The sequence below is a fragment of the Elephas maximus genome, chromosome Y (assembly GCF_024166365.1).
Source record: "Elephas maximus indicus isolate mEleMax1 chromosome Y, mEleMax1 primary haplotype, whole genome shotgun sequence".
In the NCBI taxonomy this organism is placed as follows: Eukaryota; Metazoa; Chordata; class Mammalia; order Proboscidea; family Elephantidae; genus Elephas; species Elephas maximus.
In genome coordinates this window covers 2227683-2249722 of record NC_064847.1, presented here as the reverse complement: position 1 = coordinate 2249722, position 22040 = coordinate 2227683, and positions in this window count along the sequence as shown.

Sequence of the window (22040 nt, the reverse complement as noted above, 5' to 3'; positions counted from 1 at the left end):
GCCTTCCTTCCGAGGTACCTCTGGGTACAGGCACCAGCCATTGCTTCCGAAGTACCTCTGGGTACAGTCACCAGGCCTTGTATCTAAGGTAACTCTGGGTACAGTCAGCGGGACTTCCTTCCGAGGTACTTCTTGGTATAGTCAGTAGGCCTGCCTTCTGAGGTACATCTGGGTAATGTCTCCTGGGCTTCCTTCTCCAGTACCTTTGGGTACAGTCACCAGGCCTTCATTCTCAGCTACCTCAGGGTAAAGTCACCAGGCCTTCGTTCTGAGGTACCTCTGAGTAGAGTCAGCAGGCGTGCCTTCTCAGATGACTCTGGGCACTATCACCAGGCCTCTCTTCCGAGGTAACTCTGGGTACAGATAATCAGACCTTTCTTCCGAGATACCTCTCGGTAGAGTGACCAGGCCTTCGTTCCGAGATAACTCTGGGTACAGTCAGTCGGTCTTCCTTCTGAGGTACATCTGGGTGATGTCACCAGGCCTTCCTTCCGAGGTACCTCTGGGTACAGTCACCAGGCCTTCCCTTCACGGTTACTCTGGCTACACTCACAAGGCCTTCCTTCCGAGGTACCCCAGGGTACAGACACCAAAGTTTTCTTCCATGGTAACTCTGGGTAAAGTCACCAGACCTGCCTTCCGAGGTACCTCTGTTTACTGTCACCTGTCCTTCCTTCCGAGGTAAGTCTGGGTACAGTCACCAGGATTTCCTTCCGAGGTACCTCTGGGTTAGTCACCAGACCTTCCTTCTGAGGTAAGTCTGGGTACAGTCAGTAGGCCTTCCTTCTGAGGTACATCTGGGAAATGTCACCAGGCCTTTCTTCCGAGGTATCTCTGGGTACAGTTACCAGGCCTTCATTCTCAGGCACCTCTGGGTACAGTCAATAGGCCTTCCTTCTGAGGTAGCTCTGGGTACAGTCACCAGGCCTTCCTTCCTAGTTACCTCTGCGTATAGACATCTGGCCTTCCTTCTGAGGTACCTCTGGGTACAGTCACCAGGGCTTCCTTCCGAGGTACCTCTGGGTACAGTCACCAGGGCTTCCTTCCGAGGTACCTCTGAGTACTGTCACCAGGCCTTCCTTCTGAGGTAAGTCTGGGTACAGTCAGAAGGCCTTCCTTCTGAGGTACATCTGGGAAATGTCACCAGGCCTTCCTTCCGAGGTATTTGTGGGTACAGTTACCAGGCCTTCATTCTCAGGCACCTCTGGGTACAGTCACCAGGCCTTCCTTCCTAGTTACCTCTGCGTATAGACACCTGGCCTTCCTTCTCAGGTACCTCTGGGTACAGTCACCAGGGCTTCCTTCCCAGGTACCTCTGGGTAAAGTCACCAGGGCTTCCTTCCGAGGTACGACAGTGTACAGTCACCAGGCCTTCCTTCCGAGGTACGTCAGTGTGCAGTCACCACGCCGTCCTTCCCAGGTACCTCTGGGTACAGTCACCGGGCCTTCCTTCCAAAGAACCTCTGGGTACTGTCTCCAGGCCTTCCGTCTGAGGTAACTCTGGGTACAGTCACTGGACCTTTCTTCCGAGGTACCTCTGGGTACTGTCACCAGGTCTTCATAACGAGGTAAATTTTTGTACTGTCACCTGGCCTTCCTTCCGAGGTACCTCTGGGTACAGTCACCAGGCCTTCCTTCTGAGGTACCTCTGGGTACAGTCACCAGACCTTCCTTCTCAGATACCTGTGGGTACAGTCACAAGGCCTTCTTTCCGAGGTACCTGTGGGTAGAGTCACTAGGCCTTCCTTCCGATATACTTCTGGGTACCGTTACTAGGCCTTCTTTCCAGGTACCTCTGGGTACAGTCACCAGGCTTTCCTTCTGAGGTACCTCTGAGTACAGTCAGCAGGCCTGCCTTCTCAGATACCTCTGGGTACTGTCACCAGGCCTTCCTTCCGAGGTATCTCTGGGTACAGTTACCAGGCCTTCATTCTCAGGCACCTCTGGGTACAGTCACCAGGCCTTCCTTCCTAGTTACCTCTGCGTATAGACACCTGGCCTTCCTTCTCAGGTACCTCTGGGTACAGTCACCAGGGCTTCCTTCCGAGGTACCTCTGGGTACAGTCACCAGGCCTTCCTTCCGAGGTACGTCGGTGTGCAGTCACCAGGCCGTCCTTCCCAGGTACCTCTGGGTACAGTCACCGGGCCTTCCTTCCAAAGAACCTCTGGGTACTGTCTCCAGGCCTTCCGTATGAGGTAACTCTGGGTACAGTCACTGGACTTTTCTTCCGAGGTACCTCTGGGTAGTGTCACCAGGCCTTCATTCCGAGGTAAATTTTTGTACTGTCACCTGGCCTTCCTTCTGAGGTACCTCTGGGTACAGTCACCAGGCCTTCCTTCTGAGGTACCTCTGGTACAGTCACAAGGCCTTCCTTCTGAGGTACATCTGGGAAATGTCACCAGGCCTTCCTTCCGAGGTATCTCTGGGTACAGTTACCAGGCCTTCATTCTCAGGCACCTCTGGGTACAGTCACTAGGCCTTCCTTCTGAGGTAGCTCTGGGTACAGTCACCAGGCCTTCCTTCCTAGTTACCTCTGCGTATAGACACCTGGCCTTCCTTCTCAGGTACCTCTGGGTACAGTCACCAGGGCTTCCTTCCGAGGTACCTCTGGGTAAAGTCACCAGGGCTTCCTTCCGAGGTACGACAGTGTACAGTCACCAGGCCTTCCTTCCGAGGTACGTCAGTGTGCAGTCACCACGCCGTCCTTCCCAGGTACCTCTGGGTACAGTCACCGGGCCTTCCTTCCAAAGAACCTCTGGGTACTGTCTCCAGGCCTTCCGTCTGAGGTAACTCTGGGTACAGTCACTGGACCTTTCTTCCGAGGTACCTCTGGGTACTGTCACCAGGTCTTCATTCCGAGGTAAATTTTTGTACTGTCACCTGGCCTTCCTTCCGAGGTACCTCTGGGTACAGTCACCAGGCCTTCCTTCTGAGGTACCTCTGGGTACAGTCACCAGGCCTTCCTTCTCAGATACCTGTGGGTACAGTCACAAGGCCTTCTTTCCGAGGTACCTGTGGGTAGAGTCACTAGGCCTTCCTTCCGATATACTTCTGGGTACCGTTACTAGGCCTTCTTTCCAGGTACCTCTGGGTACAGTCACCAGGCTTTCCTTCTGAGGTACCTCTGAGTACAGTCAGCAGGCTTGCCTTCTCAGATACCTCTGGGTACTGTCACCAGACCTTCCTTCTGAGGTAGCTCTGGGTACAGACCCCAGGGCTTCCTTCGGAGGTACCTCAGGGTAAGGTCATCAGGGCTTCCTTCCGAGGTATGTATGGGTAGAGTCACCAGGGCTTCCTTCTAAGCTACGTCTGAGTACAGTCACCAGGCCTTCCTTCCGAGGTATCTCTGGGTACAGGCATCAGGCCTTCCTTCCGAGGTACATCTGGGTACAGTCATCAGGCCTTTGTACCGAGTTACCTCAGGGTACAGTCACCAGGCCTTCCTTCCGAGGTACCTCTGTGTTCAGTCACCAGTCCTTCCTTCCGAGGAACCTCTGGGTACAGTCACCAGGCCTTCTTTCCGAAGTTCCTCTGGGAATAGTCACCAGGCCTTCCTTCTGACGTACCTCTGGGTACAGTCAGCAGGCCTTCCTTCTCAGATACCTCTGGGCACAGTCACCAGGACTTCCTTCTTAGGTACCTCTGAGTACAGTCACCAGCCTTCCTTCTGAGGTACCTTTTGGTACACTTACCAGGTCTTCCTTCTGAGGTTCCTCTGTGGACAGTCACTAGGCCTTCCTGCTGAGGCACCTCTGGGTACACTCAACAGCTACTCCTATTTAGGTACCTCTGGGTACAGTCACCAGGCCTTCCTTCCAAGGTACCTTTGGGTACAGACACTAGGCCTTCCTTCCAATATACCTCTGGGTATCCTTAGTAGGCCTTCCTTCCAGGTACCTCTGGGTACAGTCACCAGGCCTTCCTTCTGAGGTACCTCTGAGTACAGTCAGCAGGCCTGCCTTCTCAGATACCTCTGGGTACTGTCACCAGACCTTCCTTCCGAGGTATCTCTGGGTACAGGCATCAGGCCTTCCCTCCGAAGTACGTCTGGGTACAGTCATCAGGCCTTCGTACCGAGTTACCTCAGGGTACAGTCACCAGGCCTTCCTTCCGAGGTACCTCTGTGTTCAGTCACCAGTCCTTCCTTCCGAGAAACCTCTGGGTACAGTCACCAGGCCTTCTTTCCGAAGTACCTCTGTTAATAGTCACCAGGCCTTCGGTCTGAGGTACCTCTGCGTACAGTCAGCAGGCCTTTCTTCTCAGATACCTCTGGGCACAGTCACCAAGGCTTCCTTCTTAGGTACCTCTGAATACAGTCACCAGTCTTTCTTCTGAGGTACCTTTTAGTACACTTACCAGGTCTTCCTTTTGAGGTACCACTGTGGACTGTCACCAGGCCTTCCTGCTGAGGCACCTCTGGGTACACTCATTAGACACTCCTATTTAGGTACCTCTGGTACAGTCACCAGGCCTTCCTTCCAAGGTACCTTTGGGTATATTCACCAGAACTTCCTTCGGAGGTACCTCTGGGTACTGTCACCAGGCCTTCCTTCTGAGGTAAGTCTGGGTACAGTCAATAGGTCTTCCTTCTGAGGTACATCTGGGAAATGTCACCAGGCCTTCCTTCCGAGGTATCTCTGGGTACAGTTTCCAGGCCTTCATTCTCAGGCACCTCTGGGTACAGTCACCAGGCCTTCCTTCCTAGTTACCTCTGCGTATAGACACCTGGCCTTCCTTCTCAGGTACCTCTGGGTACAGTCACCAGGGCTTCCTTCCGAGGTACCTCTGGGTACAGTCACCAGGCCTTCCTTCCGAGGTACGTCAGAGTGCAGTCACCAGGCCGTCCTTCCCAGGTACCTCTGGGTACAGTCACCGGGCCTTCCTTCCAAAGAACCTCTGGGTACTGTCTCCAGACCTTCCGTATGAGGTAACTCTGGGTACAGTCACTGGACTTTTCTTCCGAGGTACCTCTGGGTAGTGTCACCAGGCCTTCATTCCGAGGTAAATTTTTGTACTGTCACCTGGCCTTCCTTCTGAGGTACCTCTGGGTACAGTCACCAGGCCTTCCTTCTGAGGTACCTCTGGGTACAGTCACAAGGCCTTCCTTCTGAGGTACATCTGGGAAATGTCACCAGGCCTTCCTTCCGAGGTATCTCTGGGTACAGTTACCAGGCCTTCATTCTCAGGCACCTCTGGGTACAGTCACTAGGCCTTCCTTCTGAGGTACATCTGGGAAATGTCACCAGGCCTTCCTTCCGAGGTATCTCTGGGTACAGTTACCAGGCCTTCATTCTCAGGCACCTCTGGGTACAGTCACTAGGCCTTCCTTCTGAGGTAGCTCTGGGTACAGTCACCAGGCCTTCCTTCCTAGTTACCTCTGCGTATAGACACCTGGCCTTCCTTCTCAGGTACCTCTGGGTACAGTCACCAGGGCTTCCTTCCGAGGTACCTCTGGGTACAGTCACCAGGCCTTCCTTCCGAGGTACATCAGTGTGCACTCACCACGCCGTCCTTCCCAGGTACCTCTGGGTACAGTCACCGGGCCTTCCTTCCAAAGAACCTCTGGGTACTGTCTCCAGGCCTTCCGTCTGAGGTAACTCTGGGTACAGTCACTGGACCTTTGTTCCGAGGTACCTCTGGGTACTGTCACCAGGTATTCATTCCGAGGTAAATTTTTGTACTGTCACCTGGCCTTCCTTCCGAGGTACCTCTGGGTACAGTCACCAGGCCTTCCTTCTGAGGTACCTCTGGGTACAGTCACCAGGCCTTCATTCTCAGGCACCTCTGGGTACAGTCACCAGGCCTTCCTTCTCAGATACCTGTGGGTACAGTCACAAGGCCTTCTTTCCGAGGTACCTGTGGGTAGAGTCACTAGGCCTTCCTTCCGATATACTTCTGGGTACCGTTACTAGGCCTTCTTTCCAGGCACCTCTGGGTACAGTCACCAGGCTTTCCTTCTGAGGTACCTCTGAGTACAGTCAGCAGGCTTGCCCTCTCAGATACCTCTGGGTACTGTCACCAGACCTTCCTTCTGAGGTAGCTCTGGGTACAGACCCCAGGGCTTCCTTCGGAGGTACCTCAGGGTAAGGTCATCAGGGCTTCCTTCCGAGGTATGTATGGGTAGAGTCACCAGGGCTTCCTTCTAAGCTACGTCTGAGTACAGTCACCAGGCCTTCCTTCCGAGGTATCTCTGGGTACAGGCATCAGGCCTTCCTTCCGAGGTACATCTGGGTACAGTCATCAGGCCTTTGTACCGAGTTACCTCAGGGTACAGTCACCAGGCCTTCCTTCCGAGGTACCTCTGTGTTCAGTCACCAGTCTTTCCTTCCGAGGAACCTCTGGGTACAGTCACCAGGCCTTCTTTCCGAAGTTCCTCTGGGAATAGTCACCAGGCCTTCCTTCTGACGTACCTCTGGGTACAGTCAGCAGGCTTTCCTTCTCAGATACCTCTGGGCACAGTCACCAGGACTTCCTTCTTAGGTACCTCTGAGTACAGTCACCAGCCTTCCTTCTGAGGTACCTTTTGGTACACTTACCAGGTCTTCCTTCTGAGGTTCCTCTGTGGACAGTCACTAGGCCTTCCTGCTGAGGCACCTCTGGGTACACTCAACAGCTACTCCTATTTAGGTACCTCTGGGTACAGTCACCAGGCCTTCCTTCCAAGGTACCTTTGGGTACAGACACTAGGCCTTCCTTCCAATATACCTCTGGGTATCCTTAGTAGGCCTTCATTCCAGGTACCTCTGGGTACAGTCACCAGGCCTTCCTTCTGAGGTACCTCTGAGTACAGTCAGCAGGCCTGCCTTCTCAGATACCTCTGGGTACTGTCACCAGACCTTCCTTCCGAGGTATCTCTGGGTACAGGCATCAGGCCTTCCCTCCGAAGTACGTCTGGGTACAGTCATCAGGCCTTCGTACCGAGTTACCTCAGGGTACAGTCACCAGGCCTTCCTTCCGAGGTACCTCTGTGTTCAGTCACCAGTCCTTCCTTCCGAGGAACCTCTGGGTACAGTCACCAGGCCTTCTTTCCGAAGTACCTCTGTTAATAGTCACCAGGCCTTCGGTCTGAGGTACCTCTGCGTACAGTCAGCAGGCCTTCCTTCTCAGATACCTCTGGGCACAGTCACCAGGGCTTCCTTCTTAGGTACCTCTGAATACAGTCACCAGCCTTTCTTCTGAGGTACCTTTTGGTACACTTACCAGGTCTTCCTTTTGAGGTACCTCTGTGGACTGTCACCAGGCCTTCCTGCTGAGGCACCTCTGGGTACACTCATTAGACACTCCTATTTAGGTACCTCTGGTACAGTCACCAGGCCTTCCTTCCAAGGTACCTTTGGGTATATTCACCAGAACTTCCTTCCGAGGTACCTCTGGGTACTGTCACCAGGCCTTCCTTCGGAGGTAAGTCTGGGTACAGTCAATAGGCCTTCCTTCTGAGGTACATCTGGGAAATGTCAGCAGGCCTTCCTTCCGAGGTATCTCTGGGTACAGTTACCAGGCCTTCATTCTCAGGCACCTCTGGGTACAGTCACCAGGCCTTCCTTCCTAGTTACCTCTGCGTATAGACACCTGGCCTTCCTTCTCAGGTACCTCTGGGTACAGTCACCAGGGCTTCCTTCCGAGGTACCTCTGGGTACAGTCACCAGGCCTTCCTTCCGAGGTACGTCAGTGTGCAGTCACCAGGCCGTCCTTCCCAGGTACCTCTGGGTACAGTCACCGGGCCTTCATTCCAAAGAACCTCTGGGTACTGTCTCCAGGCCTTCCGTATGAGGTAACTCTGGGTACAGTCACTGGACTTTTCTTCCGAGGTACCTCTGGGTAGTGTCACCAGGCCTTCATTCCGAGGTAAATTTTTGTACTGTCACCTGGCCTTCCTCCTGAGGTACCTCTGGGTACAGTCACCAGGCCTTCCTTCTGAGGTACCTCTGGGTACAGTCACAAGGCCTTCCTTCTGAGGTACATCTGGGAAATGTCACCAGGCCTTCCTTCCGAGGTATCTCTGGGTACAGTTACCAGGCCTTCATTCTCAGGCACCTCTGGGTACAGTCACCAGGCCTTCCTTCCTAGTTACCTCTGCGTATAGACACCTGGCCTTCCTTCTCAGGTACCTCTGGGTACAGTCACCAGGGCTTCCTTCCGAGATACCTCTGGGTAAAGTCACCAGGGCTTCCTTCCGAGGTACGACAGTGTGCAGTCACCAGGCCTTCCTTCCGAGGTACGTCAGTGTGCAGTCACCACGCCGTCCTTCCCAGGTACCTCTGGGTACAGTCACCGGGCCTTCCTTCCAAAGAACCTCTGGGTACTGTCTCCAGGCCTTCCGTATGAGGTAACTCTGGGTACAGTCACTGGACCTTTCTTCCGAGGTACCTCTGGGTACTGTCACCAGGTCTTCATTCCGAGGTAAATTTTTGTACTGTCACCTGGCCTTCCTTCCGAGGTACCTCTGGGTACAGTCACCAGGCCTTCCTTCTGAGGTACCTCTGGGTACAGTCACCAGGCCTTCATTCTCAGGCACCTCTGGGTACAGTCACCAGGCCTTCCTTCTCAGATACCTGTGGGTAGAGTCACAAGGCCTTCTTTCCGAGGTACCTGTGGGTAGAGTCACTAGGCCTTCCTTCCGATATACTTCTGGGTACCGTTACTAGGCCTTCTTTCCAGGTACCTCTGGGTACAGTCACCAGGCTTTCCTTCTGAGGTACCTCTGAGTACAGTCAGCAGGCTTGCCCTCTCAGATACCTCTGGGTAGTGTCACCAGACCTTCCTTCTGAGGTAGCTCTGGGTACAGACCCCAGGGCTTCCTTCGGAGGTACCTCAGGGTAAGGTCATCAGGGCTTCCTTCCGAGGTATGTATGGGTAGAGTCACCAGGGCTTCCTTCTAAGCTACGTCTGAGTACAGTCACCAGGCCTTCCTTCCGAGGTATCTCTGGGTACAGTCATCAGGCCTTTGTACCGAGTTACCTCAGGGTACAGTCACCAGGCCTTCCTTCCGAGGTACCTCTGTGTTCAGTCACCAGTCCTTCCTTCCGAGGAACCTCTGGGTACAGTCACCAGGCCTTCTTTCCGAAGTTCCTCTGGGAATAGTCACCAGGCCTTCCTTCTGACGTACCTCTGGGTACAGTCAGCAGGCCTTCCTTCTCAGATACCTCTGGGCACAGTCACCAGGCCTTCCTTCTGAGGTACCTCTGGGTACAGTCACCAGACCTTCCTTCTCAGATACCTGTGGGTACAGTCACAAGGCCTTCTTTCCGAGGTACCTGTGGGTAGAGTCACTAGGCCTTCCTTCCGATATACTTCTGGGTACCGTTACTAGGCCTTCTTTCCAGGTACCTCTGGGTACAGTCACCAGGCTTTCCTTCTGAGGTACCTCTGAGTACAGTCAGCAGGCTTGCCCTCTCAGATACCTCTGGGTACTGTCACCAGACCTTCCTTCTGAGGTAGCTCTGGGTACAGACACCAGGGCTTCCTTCGGAGGTACCTCAGGGTAAGGTCATCAGGGTTTCCTTCCGAGGTATGTATGGGTAGAGTCACCAGGGCTTCCTTCTAAGCTACGTCTGAGTACAGTCACCAGGCCTTCCTTCCGAGGTATCTCTGGGTACAGGCATCAGGCCTTCCTTCCGAGGTACATCTGGGTACAGTCATCAGGCCTTTGTACCGAGTTACCTCAGGGTACAGTCACCAGGCCTTCCTTCCGAGGTACCTCTGTGTTCAGTCACCAGTCCTTCCTTCCGAGGAACCTCTGGGTACAGTCACCAGGCCTTCTTTCCGAAGTTCCTCTGGGAATAGTCACCAGGCCTTCGGTCTGAGGTACCTCTGGGTACAGTCAGCAGGCCTTCCTTCTCAGATACCTCTGGGCACAGTCACCAGGACTTCCTTCTTAGGTACCTCTGAGTACAGTCACCAGCCTTCCTTCTGAGGTACCATTTGGTACACTTACCAGGTCTTCCTTCTGAGGTTCCTCTGTGGACAGTCACTAGGCCTTCCTGCTGAGGCACCTCTGGGTACACTCAACAGCTACTCCTATTTAGGTACCTCTGGGTACAGTCACCAGGCCTTCCTTCCAAGGTACCTTTGGGTACAGACACTAGGCCTTCCTTCCAATATACCTCTGGGTATCCTTAGTAGGCCTTCCTTCCAGGTACCTCTGGGTACAGTCACCAGGCCTTCCTTCTGAGGTACCTCTGAGTACAGTCAGCAGGCCTGCCTTCTCAGATACCTCTGGGTACTGTCACCAGACCTTCCTTCCGAGGTATCTCTGGGTACAGGCATCAGGCCTTCCCTCCGAAGTACGTCTGGGTACAGTCATCAGGCCTTCGTACCGAGTTACCTCAGGGTACAGTCACCAGGCCTTCCTTCCGAGGTACCTCTGTGTTCAGTCACCAGTCCTTCCTTCCGAGGAACCTCTGGGTACAGTCACCAGGCCTTCTTTCCGAAGTACCTCTGTTAATAGTCACCAGGCCTTCGGTCTGAGGTACCTCTGCGTACAGTCAGCAGGCCTTCCTTCTCAGATACCTCTGGGCACAGTCACCAGGGCTTCCTTCTTAGGTACCTCTGAATACAGTCACCAGCCTTTCTTCTGAGGTACCTTTTGGTACACTTACCAGGTCTTCCTTTTGAGGTACCTCTGTGGACTGTCACCAGGCCTTCCTGCTGAGGCACCTCTGGGTACACTCATTAGACACTCCTATTTAGGTACCTCTGGTACAGTCACCAGGCCTTCCTTCCAAGGTACCTGTGGGTATATTCACCAGAACTTCCTTCCGAGGTACCTCTGGGTACTGTCACCAGGCCTTCCTTCGGAGGTAAGTCTGGGTACAGTCAATAGGCCTTCCTTCTGAGGTACATCTGGGAAATGTCAGCAGGCCTTCCTCCGAGGTATCTCTGGGTACAGTTACCAGGCCTTCATTCTCAGGCACCTCTGGGTACAGTCACCAGGCCTTCCTTCTGAGGTACCTCTGGGTACAGTCACCAGACCTTCCTTCTGAGTAACTCTCGGTACTGTCACCAGGTTTTCCTTCTGAGGTAACTCTGCGTACTGTCAACAGGCCTTCCTTCCGAGGTACCTCTGGGTACTGTCACCAGGCCTTCCTTCCGAGGTACCTCTGGGTACAGGCACCAGCCATTGCTTCCGAAGTACCTCTGGGTACAGTCACCAGGCCTTGTATCTAAGGTAACTCTGGGTACAGTCAGCGGGACTTCCTTCCGAGGTACTTCTTGGTATAGTCAGTAGGCCTGCCTTCTGAGGTACATCTGGGTAATGTCTCCTGGGCTTCCTTCTCCAGTACCTTTGGGTACAGTCACCAGGCCTTCATTCTCAGCTACCTCAGGGTAAAGTCACCAGGCCTTCGTTCTGAGGTACCTCTGAGTAGAGTCAGCAGGCGTGCCTTCTCAGATGACTCTGGGCACTATCACCAGGCCTCTCTTCCGAGGTAACTCTGGGTACAGATAATCAGACCTTTCTTCCGAGATACCTCTCGGTAGAGTGACCAGGCCTTCGTTCCGAGATAACTCTGGGTACAGTCAGTCGGTCTTCCTTCTGAGGTACATCTGGGTGATGTCACCAGGCCTTCCTTCCGAGGTACCTCTGGGTACAGTCACCAGGCCTTCCCTTCACGGTTACTCTGGCTACACTCACAAGGCCTTCCTTCCGAGGTACCCCAGGGTACAGACACCAAAGTTTTCTTCCATGGTAACTCTCGGTAAAGTCACCAGACCTGCCTTCCGAGGTACCTCTGTTTACTGTCACCTGTCCTTCCTTCCGAGGTAAGTCTGGGTACAGTCACCAGGATTTCCTTCCGAGGTACCTCTGGGTTAGTCACCAGACCTTCCTTCTGAGGTAAGTCTGGGTACAGTCAGTAGGCCTTCCTTCTGAGGTACATCTGGGAAATGTCACCAGGCCTTTCTTCCGAGGTATCTCTGGGTACAGTTACCAGGCCTTCATTCTCAGGCACCTCTGGGTACAGTCAATAGGCCTTCCTTCTGAGGTAGCTCTGGGTACAGTCACCAGGCCTTCCTTCCTAGTTACCTCTGCGTATAGACATCTGGCCTTCCTTCTGAGGTACCTCTGGGTACAGTCACCAGGGCTTCCTTCCGAGGTACCTCTGGGTACAGTCACCAGGGCTTCCTTCCGAGGTACCTCTGAGTACTGTCACCAGGCCTTCCTTCTGAGGTAAGTCTGGGTACAGTCAGAAGGCCTTCCTTCTGAGGTACATCTGGGAAATGTCACCAGGCCTTCCTTCCGAGGTATTTGTGGGTACAGTTACCAGGCCTTCATTCTCAGGCACCTCTGGGTACAGTCACCAGGCCTTCCTTCCTAGTTACCTCTGCGTATAGACACCTGGCCTTCCTTCTCAGGTACCTCTGGGTACAGTCACCAGGGCTTCCTTCCCAGGTACCTCTGGGTAAAGTCACCAGGGCTTCCTTCCGAGGTACGACAGTGTACAGTCACCAGGCCTTCCTTCCGAGGTACGTCAGTGTGCAGTCACCACGCCGTCCTTCCCAGGTACCTCTGGGTACAGTCACCGGGCCTTCCTTCCAAAGAACCTCTGGGTACTGTCTCCAGGCCTTCCGTCTGAGGTAACTCTGGGTACAGTCACTGGACCTTTCTTCCGAGGTACCTCTGGGTACTGTCACCAGGTCTTCATAACGAGGTAAATTTTTGTACTGTCACCTGGCCTTCCTTCCGAGGTACCTCTGGGTACAGTCACCAGGCCTTCCTTCTGAGGTACCTCTGGGTACAGTCACCAGACCTTCCTTCTCAGATACCTGTGGGTACAGTCACAAGGCCTTCTTTCCGAGGTACCTGTGGGTAGAGTCACTAGGCCTTCCTTCCGATATACTTCTGGGTACCGTTACTAGGCCTTCTTTCCAGGTACCTCTGGGTACAGTCACCAGGCTTTCCTTCTGAGGTACCTCTGAGTACAGTCAGCAGGCCTGCCTTCTCAGATACCTCTGGGTACTGTCACCAGGCCTTCCTTCCGAGGTATCTCTGGGTACAGTTACCAGGCCTTCATTCTCAGGCACCTCTGGGTACAGTCACCAGGCCTTCCTTCCTAGTTACCTCTGCGTATAGACACCTGGCCTTCCTTCTCAGGTACCTCTGGGTACAGTCACCAGGGCTTCCTTCCGAGGTACCTCTGGGTACAGTCACCAGGCCTTCCTTCCGAGGTACGTCGGTGTGCAGTCACCAGGCCGTCCTTCCCAGGTACCTCTGGGTACAGTCACCGGGCCTTCCTTCCAAAGAACCTCTGGGTACTGTCTCCAGGCCTTCCGTATGAGGTAACTCTGGGTACAGTCACTGGACTTTTCTTCCGAGGTACCTCTGGGTAGTGTCACCAGGCCTTCATTCCGAGGTAAATTTTTGTACTGTCACCTGGCCTTCCTTCTGAGGTACCTCTGGGTACAGTCACCAGGCCTTCCTTCTGAGGTACCTCTGGTACAGTCACAAGGCCTTCCTTCTGAGGTACATCTGGGAAATGTCACCAGGCCTTCCTTCCGAGGTATCTCTGGGTACAGTTACCAGGCCTTCATTCTCAGGCACCTCTGGGTACAGTCACTAGGCCTTCCTTCTGAGGTAGCTCTGGGTACAGTCACCAGGCCTTCCTTCCTAGTTACCTCTGCGTATAGACACCTGGCCTTCCTTCTCAGGTACCTCTGGGTACAGTCACCAGGGCTTCCTTCCGAGGTACCTCTGGGTACAGTCACCAGGCCTTCCTTCCGAGGTACGTCAGTGTGCAGTCACCAGGCCGTCCTTCCCAGGTACCTCTGGGTACAGTCACCGGGCCTTCCTTCCAAAGAACCTCTGGGTACTGTCTCCAGACCTTCCGTATGAGGTAACTCTGGGTACAGTCACTGGACTTTTCTTCCGAGGTACCTCTGGGTAGTGTCACCAGGCCTTCATTCCGAGGTAAATTTTTGTACTGTCACCTGGCCTTCCTTCTGAGGTACCTCTGGGTACAGTCACCAGGCCTTCCTTCTGAGGTACCTCTGGGTACAGTCACAAGGCCTTCCTTCTGAGGTACATCTGGGAAATGTCACCAGGCCTTCCTTCCGAGGTATCTCTGGGTACAGTTACCAGGCCTTCATTCTCAGGCACCTCTGGGTACAGTCACTAGGCCTTCCTTCTGAGGTACATCTGGGAAATGTCACCAGGCCTTCCTTCCGAGGTATCTCTGGGTACAGTTACCAGGCCTTCATTCTCAGGCACCTCTGGGTACAGTCACTAGGCCTTCCTTCTGAGGTAGCTCTGGGTACAGTCACCAGGCCTTCCTTCCTAGTTACCTCTGCGTATAGACACCTGGCCTTCCTTCTCAGGTACCTCTGGGTACAGTCACCAGGGCTTCCTTCCGAGGTACCTCTGGGTAAAGTCACCAGGGCTTCCTTCCGAGGTACGACAGTGTACAGTCACCAGGCCTTCCTTCCGAGGTACGTCAGTGTGCAGTCACCACGCCGTCCTTCCCAGGTACCTCTGGGTACAGTCACCGGGCCTTCCTTCCAAAGAACCTCTGGGTACTGTCTCCAGGCCTTCCGTCTGAGGTAACTCTGGGTACAGTCACTGGACCTTTCTTCCGAGGTACCTCTGGGTACTGTCACCAGGTCTTCATTCCGAGGTAAATTTTTGTACTGTCACCTGGCCTTCCTTCCGAGGTACCTCTGGGTACAGTCACCAGGCCTTCCTTCTGAGGTACCTCTGGGTACAGTCACCAGGCCTTCATTCTCAGGCACCTCTGGGTACAGTCACCAGGCCTTCCTTCTCAGATACCTGTGGGTACAGTCACAAGGCCTTCTTTCCGAGGTACCTGTGGGTAGAGTCACTAGGCCTTCCTTCCGATATACTTCTGGGTACCGTTACTAGGCCTTCTTTCCAGGCACCTCTGGGTACAGTCACCAGGCTTTCCTTCTGAGGTACCTCTGAGTACAGTCAGCAGGCTTGCCCTCTCAGATACCTCTGGGTACTGTCACCAGACCTTCCTTCTGAGGTAGCTCTGGGTACAGACCCCAGGGCTTCCTTCGGAGGTACCTCAGGGTAAGGTCATCAGGGCTTCCTTCCGAGGTATGTATGGGTAGAGTCACCAGGGCTTCCTTCTAAGCTACGTCTGAGTACAGTCACCAGGCCTTCCTTCCGAGGTATCTCTGGGTACAGGCATCAGGCCTTCCTTCCGAGGTACATCTGGGTACAGTCATCAGGCCTTTGTACCGAGTTACCTCAGGGTACAGTCACCAGGCCTTCCTTCCGAGGTACCTCTGTGTTCAGTCACCAGTCCTTCCTTCCGAGGAACCTCTGGGTACAGTCACCAGGCCTTCTTTCCGAAGTTCCTCTGGGAATAGTCACCAGGCCTTCCTTCTGACGTACCTCTGGGTACAGTCAGCAGGCTTTCCTTCTCAGATACCTCTGGGCACAGTCACCAGGACTTCCTTCTTAGGTACCTCTGAGTACAGTCACCAGCCTTCCTTCTGAGGTACCTTTTGGTACACTTACCAGGTCTTCCTTCTGAGGTTCCTCTGTGGACAGTCACTAGGCCTTCCTGCTGAGGCACCTCTGGGTACACTCAACAGCTACTCCTATTTAGGTACCTCTGGGTACAGTCACCAGGCCTTCCTTCCAAGGTACCTTTGGGTACAGACACTAGGCCTTCCTTCCAATATACCTCTGGGTATCCTTAGTAGGCCTTCATTCCAGGTACCTCTGGGTACAGTCACCAGGCCTTCCTTCTGAGGTACCTCTGAGTACAGTCAGCAGGCCTGCCTTCTCAGATACCTCTGGGTACTGTCACCAGACCTTCCTTCCGAGGTATCTCTGGGTACAGGCATCAGGCCTTCCCTCCGAAGTACGTCTGGGTACAGTCATCAGGCCTTCGTACCGAGTTACCTCAGGGTACAGTCACCAGGCCTTCCTTCCGAGGTACCTCTGTGTTCAGTCACCAGTCCTTCCTTCCGAGGAACCTCTGGGTACAGTCACCAGGCCTTCTTTCCGAAGTACCTCTGTTAATAGTCACCAGGCCTTCGGTCTGAGGTACCTCTGCGTACAGTCAGCAGGCCTTCCTTCTCAGATACCTCTGGGCACAGTCACCAGGGCTTCCTTCTTAGGTACCTCTGAATACAGTCACCAGCCTTTCTTCTGAGGTACCTTTTGGTACACTTACCAGGTCTTCCTTTTGAGGTACCTCTGTGGACTGTCACCAGGCCTTCCTGCTGAGGCACCTCTGGGTACACTCATTAGACACTCCTATTTAGGTACCTCTGGTACAGTCACCAGGCCTTCCTTCCAAGGTACCTTTGGGTATATTCACCAGAACTTCCTTCCGAGGTACCTCTGGGTACTGTCACCAGGCCTTCCTTCGGAGGTAAGTCTGGGTACAGTCAATAGGCCTTCCTTCTGAGGTACATCTGGGAAATGTCAGCAGGCCTTCCTTCCGAGGTATCTCTGGGTACAGTTACCAGGCCTTCATTCTCAGGCACCTCTGGGTACAGTCACCAGGCCTTCCTTCCTAGTTACCTCTGCGTATAGACACCTGGCCTTCCTTCTCAGGTACCTCTGGGTACAGTCACCAGGGCTTCCTTCCGAGGTACCTCTGGGTACAGTCACCAGGCCTTCCTTCCGAGGTACGTCAGTGTGCAGTCACCAGGCCGTCCTTCCCAGGTACCTCTGGGTACAGTCACCGGGCCTTCATTCCAAAGAACCTCTGGGTACTGTCTCCAGGCCTTCCGTATGAGGTAACTCTGGGTACAGTCACTGGACTTTTCTTCCGAGGTACCTCTGGGTAGTGTCACCAGGCCTTCATTCCGAGGTAAATTTTTGTACTGTCACCTGGCCTTCCTTCTGAGGTACCTCTGGGTACAGTCACCAGGCCTTCCTTCTGAGGTACCTCTGGGTACAGTCACAAGGCCTTCCTTCTGAGGTACATCTGGGAAATGTCACCAGGCCTTCCTTCCGAGGTATCTCTGGGTACAGTTACCAGGCCTTCATTCTCAGGCACCTCTGGGTACAGTCACCAGGCCTTCCTTCCTAGTTACCTCTGCGTATAGACACCTGGCCTTCCTTCTCAGGTACCTCTGGGTACAGTCACCAGGGCTTCCTTCCGAGATACCTCTGGGTAAAGTCACCAGGGCTTCCTTCCGAGGTACGACAGTGTGCAGTCACCAGGCCTTCCTTCCGAGGTACGTCAGTGTGCAGTCACCACGCCGTCCTTCCCAGGTACCTCTGGGTACAGTCACCGGGCCTTCCTTCCAAAGAACCTCTGGGTACTGTCTCCAGGCCTTCCGTCTGAGGTAACTCTGGGTACAGTCACTGGACCTTTCTTCCGAGGTACCTCTGGGTACTGTCACCAGGTCTTCATTCCGAGGTAAATTTTTGTACTGTCACCTGGCCTTCCTTCCGAGGTACCTCTGGGTACAGTCACCAGGCCTTCCTTCTGAGGTACCTCTGGGTACAGTCACCAGGCCTTCATTCTCAGGCACCTCTGGGTACAGTCACCAGGCCTTCCTTCTCAGATACCTGTGGGTACAGTCACAAGGCCTTCTTTCCGAGGTACCTGTGGGTAGAGTCACTAGGCCTTCCTTCCGATATACTTCTGGGTACCGTTACTAGGCCTTCTTTCCAGGTACCTCTGGGTACAGTCACCAGGCTTTCCTTCTGAGGTACCTCTGAGTACAGTCAGCAGGCTTGCCCTCTCAGATACCTCTGGGTACTGTCACCAGACCTTCCTTCTGAGGTAGCTCTGGGTACAGACCCCAGGGCTTCCTTCGGAGGTACCTCAGGGTAAGGTCATCAGGGCTTCCTTCCGAGGTATGTATGGGTAGAGTCACCAGGGCTTCCTTCTAAGCTACGTCTGAGTACAGTCACCAGGCCTTCCTTCCGAGGTATCTCTGGGTACAGTCATCAGGCCTTTGTACCGAGTTACCTCAGGGTACAGTCACCAGGCCTTCCTTCCGAGGTACCTCTGTGTTCAGTCACCAGTCCTTCCTTCCGAGGAACCTCTGGGTACAGTCACCAGGCCTTCTTTCCGAAGTTCCTCTGGGAATAGTCACCAGGCCTTCGGTCTGAGGTACCTCTGGGTACAGTCAGCAGGCCTTCCTTCTCAGATACCTCTGGGCACAGTCACCAGGACTTCCTTCTTAGGTACCTCTGAGTACAGTCACCAGCCTTCCTTCTGAGGTACCATTTGGTACACTTACCAGGTCTTCCTTCTGAGGTTCCTCTGTGGACAGTCACTAGGCCTTCCTGCTGAGGCACCTCTGGGTACACTCAACAGCTACTCCTATTTAGGTACCTCTGGGTACAGTCACCAGGCCTTCCTTCCAAGGTACCTTTGGGTACAGACACTAGGCCTTCCTTCCAATATACCTCTGGGTATCCTTAGTAGGCCTTCCTTCCAGGTACCTCTGGGTACAGTCACCAGGCCTTCCTTCTGAGGTACCTCTGAGTACAGTCAGCAGGCCTGCCTTCTCAGATACCTCTGGGTACTGTCACCAGACCTTCCTTCCGAGGTATCTCTGGGTACAGGCATCAGGCCTTCCCTCCGAAGTACGTCTGGGTACAGTCATCAGGCCTTCGTACCGAGTTACCTCAGGGTACAGTCACCAGGCCTTCCTTCCGAGGTACCTCTGTGTTCAGTCACCAGTCCTTCCTTCCGAGGAACCTCTGGGTACAGTCACCAGGCCTTCTTTCCGAAGTACCTCTGTTAATAGTCACCAGGCCTTCGGTCTGAGGTACCTCTGCGTACAGTCAGCAGGCCTTCCTTCTCAGATACCTCTGGGCACAGTCACCAGGGCTTCCTTCTTAGGTACCTCTGAATACAGTCACCAGCCTTTCTTCTGAGGTACCTTTTGGTACACTTACCAGGTCTTCCTTTTGAGGTACCTCTGTGGACTGTCACCAGGCCTTCCTGCTGAGGCACCTCTGGGTACACTCATTAGACACTCCTATTTAGGTACCTCTGGTACAGTCACCAGGCCTTCCTTCCAAGGTACCTTTGGGTATATTCACCAGAACTTCCTTCCGAGGTACCTCTGGGTACTGTCACCAGGCCTTCCTTCGGAGGTAAGTCTGGGTACAGTCAATAGGCCTTCCTTCTGAGGTACATCTGGGAAATGTCAGCAGGCCTTCCTTCCGAGGTATCTCTGGGTACAGTTACCAGGCCTTCATTCTCAGGCACCTCTGGGTACAGTCACCAGGCCTTCCTTCTGAGGTACCTCTGGGTACAGTCACCAGACCTTCCTTCTGAGTAACTCTCGGTACTGTCACCAGGTTTTCCTTCTGAGGTAACTCTGCGTACTGTCAACAGGCCTTCCTTCCGAGGTACCTCTGGGTACTGTCACCAGGCCTTCCTTCCGAGGTACCTCTGGGTACAGGCACCAGCCATTGCTTCCGAAGTACCTCTGGGTACAGTCACCAGGCCTTGTATCCAAGGTAACTCTGGGTACAGTCAGCGGGACTTCCTTCCGAGGTACTTCTTGGTATAGTCAGTAGGCCTGCCTTCTGAGGTACCTCTGGGTAATGTCTCCTGGGCTTCCTTCTCCAGTACCTTTGGGTACAGTCACCAGGCCTTCATTCTCAGCTACCTCAGGGTAAAGTCACCAGGCCTTCGTTCTGAGGTACCTCTGAGTAGAGTCAGCAGGCGTGCCTTCTCAGATGACTCTGGGCACTATCACCAGGCCTCTCTTCCGAGGTAACTCTGGGTACAGATAATCAGACCTTTCTTCCGAGATACCTCTCGGTAGAGTGACCAGGCCTTCGTTCCGAGATAACTCTGGGTACAGTCAGTCGGTCTTCCTTCTGAGGTACATCTGGGTGATGTCACCAGGCCTTCCTTCCGAGGTACCTCTGGGTACAGTCACCAGGCCTTCCCTTCACGGTTACTCTGGCTACACTCACAAGGCCTTCCTTCCGAGGTACCCCAGGGTACAGACACCAAAGTTTTCTTCCATGGTAACTCTCGGTAAAGTCACCAGACCTGCCTTCCGAGGTACCTCTGTTTACTGTCACCTGTCCTTCCTTCCGAGGTAAGTCTGGGTACAGTCACCAGGATTTCCTTCCGAGGTACCTCTGGGTTAGTCACCAGACCTTCCTTCTGAGGTAAGTCTGGGTACAGTCAGTAGGCCTTCCTTCTGAGGTACATCTGGGAAATGTCACCAGGCCTTTCTTCCGAGGTATCTCTGGGTACAGTTACCAGGCCTTCATTCTCAGGCACCTCTGGGTACAGTCAATAGGCCTTCCTTCTGAGGTAGCTCTGGGTACAGTCACCAGGCCTTCCTTCCTAGTTACCTCTGCGTATAGACATCTGGCCTTCCTTCTGAGGTACCTCTGGGTACAGTCACCAGGGCTTCCTTCCGAGGTACCTCTGGGTACAGTCACCAGGGCTTCCTTCCGAGGTACCTCTGAGTACTGTCACCAGGCCTTCCTTCTGAGGTAAGTCTGGGTACAGTCAGAAGGCCTTCCTTCTGAGGTACATCTGGGAAATGTCACCAGGCCTTCCTTCCGAGGTATTTGTGGGTACAGTTACCAGGCCTTCATTCTCAGGCACCTCTGGGTACAGTCACCAGGCCTTCCTTCCTAGTTACCTCTGCGTATAGACACCTGGCCTTCCTTCTCAGGTACCTCTGGGTACAGTCACCAGGGCTTCCTTCCCAGGTACCTCTGGGTAAAGTCACCAGGGCTTCCTTCCGAGGTACGACAGTGTACAGTCACCAGGCCTTCCTTCCGAGGTACGTCAGTGTGCAGTCACCACGCCGTCCTTCCCAGGTACCTCTGGGTACAGTCACCGGGCCTTCCTTCCAAAGAACCTCTGGGTACTGTCTCCAGGCCTTCCGTCTGAGGTAACTCTGGGTACAGTCACTGGACCTTTCTTCCGAGGTACCTCTGGGTACTGTCACCAGGTCTTCATTCCGAGGTAAATTTTTGTACTGTCACCTGGCCTTCCTTCCGAGGTACCTCTGGGTACAGTCACCAGGCCTTCCTTCTGAGGTACCTCTGGGTACAGTCACCAGACCTTCCTTCTCAGATACCTGTGGGTACAGTCACAAGGCCTTCTTTCCGAGGTACCTGTGGGTAGAGTCACTAGGCCTTCCTTCCGATATACTTCTGGGTACCGTTACTAGGCCTTCTTTCCAGGTACCTCTGGGTACAGTCACCAGGCTTTCCTTCTGAGGTACCTCTGAGTACAGTCAGCAGGCCTGCCTTCTCAGATACCTCTGGGTACTGTCACCAGGCCTTCCTTCCGAGGTATCTCTGGGTACAGTTACCAGGCCTTCATTCTCAGGCACCTCTGGGTACAGTCACCAGGCCTTCCTTCCTAGTTACCTCTGCGTATAGACACCTGGCCTTCCTTCTCAGGTACCTCTGGGTACAGTCACCAGGGCTTCCTTCCGAGGTACCTCTGGGTACAGTCACCAGGCCTTCCTTCCGAGGTACGTCGGTGTGCAGTCACCAGGCCGTCCTTCCCAGGTACCTCTGGGTACAGTCACCGGGCCTTCCTTCCAAAGAACCTCTGGGTACTGTCTCCAGGCCTTCCGTATGAGGTAACTCTGGGTACAGTCACTGGACTTTTCTTCCGAGGTACCTCTGGGTAGTGTCACCAGGCCTTCATTCCGAGGTAAATTTTTGTACTGTCACCTGGCCTTCCTTCTGAGGTACCTCTGGGTACAGTCACCAGGCCTTCCTTCTGAGGTACCTCTGGTACAGTCACAAGGCCTTCCTTCTGAGGTACATCTGGGAAATGTCACCAGGCCTTCCTTCCGAGGTATCTCTGGGTACAGTTACCAGGCCTTCATTCTCAGGCACCTCTGGGTACAGTCACTAGGCCTTCCTTCTGAGGTAGCTCTGGGTACAGTCACCAGGCCTTCCTTCCTAGTTACCTCTGCGTATAGACACCTGGCCTTCCTTCTCAGGTACCTCTGGGTACAGTCACCAGGGCTTCCTTCCGAGGTACCTCTGGGTAAAGTTACCAGGGCTTCCTTCCGAGGTACGACAGTGTACAGTCACCAGGCCTTCCTTCCGAGGTACGTCAGTGTGCAGTCACCACGCCGTCCTTCCCAGGTACCTCTG